The following is a 7,146-nucleotide window of genomic DNA, read 5'->3' as shown; positions in this document are numbered from 1 at the left end:
CAGAGAGAATCTCACATAGGCCTATTTTATAAATACCGCATGTTATATCTATGGTGTCTCGCCTCCCGCCTTTCTTCTTATGACATTTACTCCACCTATACAGCGAGGCAGTTCATGCAGCATCGAGCAAAAGTCGTGATTATAACAGAGACAATACTGCAGCATCCATGATTTTTTCATCACAGCGATACGACTCTGACGAGTACAATAGAATGGTATATTGTCAGATTCTACACTGTATGTGCGGAGAATGCGTATTGGGCTCACATCTATTGGCGATTCAATATCCACCGCTAATATATAAATATTTTGACACAGGAAATTAACGGGGACGGTATAGAAATTGTGTTCGCTACAGAAGAGATATATAAAAAGGTTAGATAAAAAGATGAATGCGTTTATATAATTTTAGGTTATTATATGGCGAGACAATATAATTGTGCAGAGACTGATGACGATACACAGGGTGGACCAAATAATCGATGTGATCTTCGACAGCGATTTGCTCTTGCTTGAGAAAGTTTCCCACATGCGTTGATTGAAAAGGCCAGATTAAAATAGAGGATTAGATTACAGGCTGAAGTTAAACATGATTGAAGGTGCACATTGAACCATTTATCAGAATTTAAATCGGTAAGTTTTAATGCGGGGGTTTTAATGATTGGGTATGTTTAGAGAGGCGAATACGGCTATTCCAAAAACTCGCATGACGATAAGACCAGTAAAGGTTTCAAAGCGAATTAAGTGACCTTTTATTTAAAGGAGATCGCTGCAATTATTTTCGTCCACCCTCACACTAGACACCATGTACCACCCATGTATATATAACGTCAATAATTATTTGTGTGGATTTATCAGGCGTTTTGGTTTAAAAATAATAAAAGCTTAGAAATGTCATATTTTTTATATACAAGTTACCGTGCACCCGTAGGCGGATTAGGGGTATAAGAGTAGGAACAGAGGATAACGAAGAGAACTGGGTGTGTGGGGGGAGATAGTATAAGAAGGTTTGTTCTTATCAATAATATTCCTCTCCTGTTCTACATCTTTTCATCTCGTCGGCGTCCGTTCTCGTTTTCGTTCTTCTCATCTCGTTCTCTCCTCTCGTGCGCCATAATCTTCCGTTACCGAGTGCACTACGAATCTTTGTGCAGAAAAAACCCGTCGGTCAGAAAATTAAAATGTTTCTAGTAGGTTGAACACACAAAACCGTATGGATAAATGGATAAAGGAAATAGTTTAATATTTCTAGTTGCAGGATATAATTCTATAATGAGTTAGAATTGCATATTGTAGACCCTCGCAGCAAAGTTGCAAATTTGCCATCTTCGCTTTGCAACAATAATCATGCGTCGTCTATCTATTTAGACCTGCCTAATTGTTCGCGTGCCCAATTTTCCACGTAAATAGTTTTGTACGTAACCAATTTGCCAGATACTAGTTTTTTTGATGAGCGCATGTGCTGTGATGCATTATTGTTGCGACCATAGAAATAATTATTATAGATAGATAGATAGTGTCTCTACATATTTCTATGGTTGCGACCCTGGTGCATTATTCTATGACTTCACATATCGATGAATCAATAGTGGTGAACGTAGGTAGGTACATATTGCACGATATTTAGTTAATTGTTGTGAAAGGTAGATTTTCCTCATTTTTACCTGAAATCGGCATGGCTATACAGGGGAACCTTTTAAGAACTAACTTATACGTTATATTTCTGAAATGCTAGTCCCTTTAAATATTCTACACGTTTCCCGATACTATTTGTACCATATCCCCTTACGCTCTATGAACTATGAACTTTTAAGGTTACAGCGTACACACCACAAATCTAGATTTTCTTTACCACATTGTTGTACAGGCGAGTAGCTACGCTCACCAGTGTATGCCATATTGGTTGCCATTATAATATGTCGCGACTAAAAATATATAAAAACCTTCCATTTCCTATGATTCGACATCATAATCTACGTTCTTTGTGTGTGTTGATAGGATAATCTTATCTTTGATGTAGTATCTTGAGCTATAAGCTGTCAGTCACTCATGTAATTTACAAATAATGCGATAAGTTGTTAAGCTTCTGTCATTCCGTTCAACTGCCTCCATTACTTTGTTCATAGTGCTCAACGCTTAATGTGTTCCGGTAATATATCGACATGGCAATCAGGCCTGTCTGGCATGGAGGTATCATGTGTGTCTAAATGGGTTTTTTTCCTACCGGGATGAGGCCAACTTCGTAAAACATTTAGGGTTTTGTGCAGTGATATTTGACTATCAAAACCATTCAGGATATGACATTCGGTAGACCAGTGGTGCAAAATCACCATACACCGGAAACTAATCAGGGTTCGGTAGGTGCCGATGGTAGTCATGTATGTTTGGTCATACTCCGGCAGGAACCATGATTGTTAAGAGACCGTGGGCGCGAACGGTTCGGCTATTGTGCTATTCGTGTCCATCGGTTAACGCTTAGCCTTTAGTTGCTGTCAAACCCCCGCTCAACCCCTGCTGTCAAATTGCCCGCTCGCGAGTTGACATCTAACGAATAGTCACCTAAGCAAAAACTCCGATAAGTAGCGATGCCAGCGAGATGTTTATAGCCCTGTACTATGTAGTCGCACCCACAGCCCCCCTATACGACAACACACGCGTAGGAAATGTGAGATGGGTATGTATTATATATATATATAGTCCGTTTCGAAATTGGATGGCCGATACGCCTTCTTTTAAATGTGAGAACGCCCGTTATTTTGCCAGCGTCAATTATCAGTATTTAACCACGGAAAATTGCTCTAAGCAATCGCATGTATGGTAAAATAAAGAAAGTGGAATCGGTCGTTTTCTGCGACAACATATAACGTTTAATGCATATGCCATATTTCTATAATCGTTAGTTTGTTAGAAAACTTGTGAAATTATACTAAAAATGACAGCGAGTAAACTTTTTTAAGCCATTAACAATATGTGGCTGTAAAAGTCCGTGTATGTACTGCTATTTGAAGCCAATATTCTGTAGTCAAAACAGCGGCATCAAACGTGCAACCGCTAATCTCCACTCAACGTCTTGTAAGATGCTGCCATCTGTCGATGGCATTTGAATGTATAGGTGTCTGGTAATGATAATCGCAGTGATGAAGTCTACTACGAAAACGGTGTAATTATTTCACAAAACGCAACACGTATATTGCTCTCGGCGTAGCATCGTGTGTTAGATTCTTTAGTTTATTACAATATATCACTATCATGTGTACGCACGTAAGCCCATGCTAGTAAGTAATTGTTTCCTTACGCACAATATCGATCCCACACAACGACACGACAATACAATCGATCGTGTTTATATATGTAGATGTACGTAGTAGACCCACGTGCATAACACGGGATATAATTCTAAATAGGGTCCATCATACGTTATTTAAACATCGTGCAACAAATAACATGGTTGAGAGTCATCTTAACGTTTCATACAGCAAGAATAGTCAATCTATTTGTAAATGTATAACCTTAATATCATTTCCTTTCAATTTTTGGTTATTAAATTCTGCTAAATTAAACTTCTGTACAATAATGATTGCATCTGGCTGTAGTTTATGATTGATATTCGTGTTCGCCAATGCCGTTTTACAAGTTAAAATATTTTGCAGACTGAGCACATTGAACCAATCTGATAGTCGTGTCGTCATATCGTTTGTCATAGTCTATATGTTTCATCAATGTATAAATGCGTTTTTCTTGTTATATGTGGTCATTTGAGTCGTACTAGGTTGCCTCTATGGGTCGTACTTGCGTAAAAATCAGGGATTTCTTAAATGGTGTTATAAAATTAATGTCGGTCATACGTGTTAGCAAAGGAGAAAATAACATGGATTCACGAATGGTTCTTCCGTTGGTTACTCCTGTGCTTCGAGCGTAAACACGCACGCACGCACGCACGCACGCACGCACGCACGCACGCACGCACGCACGCACACACACACACACACACACACACACACACACACACACACACACACACTATATATATATATATATATATATATATATATATATAACATTTCGATACATTAATATCCCATACAGAAACCTTGATCCTTATACCTAGTACTTTGTTAAATGTTGTGCGTGATGTGTTACATATTTGAGTTAAATAAATAAAAGTCCAGTCTTTAACCCCTTTGTGTTTTATTCATTTTGTCAGGTATTATGAGCGCAGATTTGTTAGTTAAAAAAAGTGCACAAATGTTCTCTGTGTGTGTGCGTGCGTGCGTGCGTGCGTGCGTGCGTGCGTGCGTGCGTGCGTGCGTGCGTGCGTGCATGCTTGTGTGATAGTTTGATGGTTGGTATAAATCTGCGTAATTTGACCGCTAGTATAGGATTTCAGAAATATATGAAACACGATTACCGTTATTAACTTATTTGAGTAGTATATCACCATTATAAAGCAGTGAACCCAATAGTTGTCAACATCGACATTACTGATATGATCTTTGTCTGATTATGATCTATTTCTAGTGTTTGCTGCCATATTAGATTCGATCATTATATTTATAGGGCGGAATCCATTTTTTTCATCTTTCAATAGTTTCACGTACAAGTCCATGGCTATTAATATGAGACGCACGCCACAAGACATTTCCGATTCAGAAACAAAAAGAATACGCAGAATATCTTCGCAACAACGGGCGATTCTCCAGCGTGTACTATCTGTCTAAAGACTCATGCAAGGCGATTGATGTGTATGAATTTCGGATTAATCGGTTTTAGGACTTATTCTTTTCATTTATATCTGTGTTACTATATTCTTCGACGATAACTGTCGTTATCAATGTATATCCCCATGATCGCCGATAACAGTGGCAGCGGAGCAGTGTCTTCACCCACTATTGTTGCGCCCCTACTGCCATCTGGTAACCTAAATCTGAAATAACGCTCAATGCCGTGGAAGCGACTACGTCAGCCGCGATTTTACACTGGGTTTACTAAGTAAACAACCGGATGCATTGTGATAAATGTGACCGCTTCAAAACGTTATAGCAGGAGATGGCTTCGCCAATAACGTCCAGTATTTTTTTTTAGAAACTAACTATAATAGTCGCCTATAATAACAATACACATAGTAGTACAATGTCGGTTTCTAGTTTCATATATGTATAGGGTTTACAGCTATCTATTGTACCAAGAGTATCTATACATGATGAATTCGTCATCGCTAAACGCAATATGTTAAAGGTAAAACCCACGTGTAATGAATAGATAAGACAAAGAAATTGGATATTATTACTAATTATATAGCAACTGAGAATATATCAGTTTCCTCGTTTATTCCAATTTGTCCAACTCACGTCTACTATTCTGTACACATGGATATGTCACAATAGCTAGATCTTTGTGCTCAATTTTATAGTCGTGTTTTGTTCACTATGAAATGCTGACTAGGGTTAACCTAGATCAATTACGTAATTTCAAATGGGCGCCACGGCACCTTTCATCTGTCCATTATTGACATTTCCCACAGGCCATCTTAACTTGATATAACCAACTATATAGCAATTTCCCTATTAAATTTACTGCTTTATGTTTTAACCCGATTATTATATTACTGTTTCGCTATTCCATCGGCGGTTTTCGATGTCACGTGTGACTAATCTAGTGGCAGCATGTATCGCCCGAGGTGGTGGCGCGTAATCTTCGCTTTAGTATACGAAGAAACGTTATATGTAATAACTAAAGCGCTTGGTGATGTAGCTAGATATACTGTATTTCAATAAAGCAAGAGCGGTGCCATAAAAGGACAATGACGAATAACGTCGGAACATAGACTGTGACGTGGCAGGGTAGCGGCCCAGGGCCAGGCTCCGTGTACGTATTCCACAGCAAATAAGCGATCGTGTATGCATATATATACAAGTATTCTCAGGCAAATCACTCGAATGTAATATGTATTATCTATAATTCAGCCTCTTCCCCCGAAAGAAACGGAGCGCACTGAACGTCTGTCGCTATACCTTCTCCCGCTCGTCGGCGTTATCAGATGAGTTGCAATGGCACCGTCCTATGAGTTCCGCCGGGCCGTGAATTACACATGGCGCCGCTTACATGACATATCCGAGGGGCCACCACCCATCCCCAGTATCGGATTAAGTGAGATGGCACGTGAAGCCGTACACATAACCTGCCATGCCTAATTACGCCACTCACAACTTCTGTCTGGCAGAGCCACTTAGGCTGTCGCAACGTATTAGATCGCATGCAGGATCTAACAAGCAAAAACTACAAATCTGCTCGAAACTCAGTGCCGAAAAACTCAATTAAGATTAAATCTTCCACTGATGAATCGGAAGGAAAAATTATAATATCAATATGATAAATCTGGCGAGAGCGTTGTTCGAGCACACACACACGCACATGCGGTCGCATGCATGCATTTAGAAGGTAGATCGCTCTCGCGGTCTTTACGCTGCCTCCGCTGACACACCACGCACAGCAGACGATATTCGACCTCCCGGTTGATCGACCGATGCGCTTCGTGCGGCAACTCATCGCACAGGTACGCACGCGTACGTAATAGCTTCGAAAAGGCATCAATCCCGTTCACGTGAAAATTTTACGAGGTAGCTTTACCTCGGTTCCGGGAGAGAGAAAAGTGAGCGAGATAAGGGGCAAGAGAGTGCGCGCACGCTAGAGAGAAAGAGCGGGAATACAAAAGAAGAGACGGAGAGAGCGCGAGAGGAAGAGGGTGCGAGGTAAATAGAAAGGAATATAAATATTGGGAAGAGGGAAGCGGGAGAAAGAAAGAGAGAGAGATTGAAAAGGGAGTGGGGAAGCTGGAGAGAGAGAAAGAGAGAGAGAGAGAGAGAGAGAGATAACGAAAGAGAAGTAGAGAGAGAGAGAGAGAACGAAAGATAAATAGAGAGAGAGAGAACGAAAGAGAAATAGAGAGATAGTCAGATAGATAGATAGATAGATAGATAGGTAGATAGATAGATAAATTAATAGCTAGATAGATAGATAGATATATAGATAGATGGATAGATAGATAAATAGATAGATAGATATATATATAGATAGATAGATAGATAGATAGATAGATAGATAGATAGATAGATAGATAGATAGATAGATAGATAGATAGATAGATAG

This window comes from Priapulus caudatus, unplaced genomic scaffold (genome assembly GCF_000485595.1).
Source record: "Priapulus caudatus unplaced genomic scaffold, Priapulus_caudatus-5.0.1 Scaffold255, whole genome shotgun sequence".
NCBI classification, from domain to species: domain Eukaryota; kingdom Metazoa; phylum Priapulida; class Priapulimorpha; order Priapulimorphida; family Priapulidae; genus Priapulus; species Priapulus caudatus.
Note: the sequence above shows the minus strand (reverse complement) of the source record.